This window comes from Drosophila tropicalis, unplaced genomic scaffold, assembly GCF_018151085.1.
Source record: "Drosophila tropicalis isolate 14030-0801.00 unplaced genomic scaffold, ASM1815108v1 contig_393, whole genome shotgun sequence".
Classification (NCBI taxonomy): domain Eukaryota; kingdom Metazoa; phylum Arthropoda; class Insecta; order Diptera; family Drosophilidae; genus Drosophila; species Drosophila tropicalis.
Window position 1 is genome coordinate 4,068,019 of NW_027172855.1, and position 1,245 is coordinate 4,069,263.

At 36.5% G+C, this 1,245-nt stretch overlaps 1 long non-coding RNA gene across 1 annotated transcript; it reads left to right on the forward strand.

Annotated features, from left to right (window-relative positions):
- On the forward strand, positions 1–832 carry LOC137573018 (uncharacterized). Its single transcript, XR_011031771.1, has 2 exons — positions 1–568; positions 633–832. It is a non-coding gene; the product is annotated as an uncharacterized lncRNA (long non-coding RNA).
- The last annotated feature ends 413 nt before the right edge of the window (positions 833–1,245 follow it).

The following is a 1,245-nucleotide window of genomic DNA, read 5'->3' on the forward strand; positions in this document are numbered from 1 at the left end:
CAAAAACGTCACAAAACATAATACATTCAATACCTAGAAACTGTTCAACAAACTCGAAATTTACTTTGTACCGATATTGTTGGAGATTTTATTTAGGTTTCACGATGATTATACCGGAAGTTAATATGCTGCAGGTCTCTAGGAATTCGCGTAATCAGCGCAATGAGAGTCGGCTGTTCAATAAGCCTGGACTCTCAATAATTGATTACAGTGAGATGCGACGATTGGATAAATTCTTTTTGGATTGCCAGGACCAAAGAGATTATTATCGGGATCCGCAGGATAAGCTGCGCCAACCGTTGAAATTCCGGAATCTTGGACGCTGTGGCATTAAGCAAGATCGTGCGATTGGCGAGCTCTTGAAACCAGTAGAATGGGTTACCCAGTCTAAGCCTGTCTACAATTTCATTGAACGCACACCCAACTTGGATATGGACTTAAATAGGTCGTATTTGTCGCTAATGAAGGGTCGTTATACCGCTACATCTTGTAGCAAGTTTAAGCGCTAAGGAAATTTCTTAAATCTTTTTTCAAATTGCTTCAGTTTAATATATAGATAATTTTTGAAGTAAATGTTTCCTGCCCACCTATTAATTCAAGAACAATATTAAGTTTCTTCTTCTTTTTTTTAGAATGCACAAAAGATGTTTGGTTTTTTACTCAATTTACGATTCAATTTCATTAGGAGGTACACGAGCTCATGTAAGGCAAACTAAACAGAGAAAAAAACATTGATCCATTTACTAAAACAGAGAAACTGAGAAAACTCAATCAATCAATGACCTTCTGTGGATTTGGATATGGGCAGGAGGAGAAAAAAAAACAAGCAAAAGATGAAGAACGAAAACGGAAAGAAAGTTCTGACAGAAAATGTCGCTTCAATTAGCCCAAGTCTATTTGATATTCGAACAGCATGAAAAAAAAAAAAAACGGAAACAATAAAAATATCAATTAATATTTGCCTAATCATTCAATTCAATCAGCATAAAGCAGCAACAAAGAAAGAAAGTCAAATCAAATTTTCCATTTCCAAATTGAAGCAACTTTTCGTTTCGCTTTGAAATTTATTTGCCATCGTTTCCTTCGCCCCCCTCCGCACGAATTCAGTCAACTGTTAATAACGAAATGTACTTACTCCCAACCCTGATTTGAACGAGTCCTTGAAAGGATATTCCGGGTTAATCAGTTGTCAATTTGTCCTGTTTTGACATCGAATGCATTCGCCCGGTTAACTGGATGAGATTG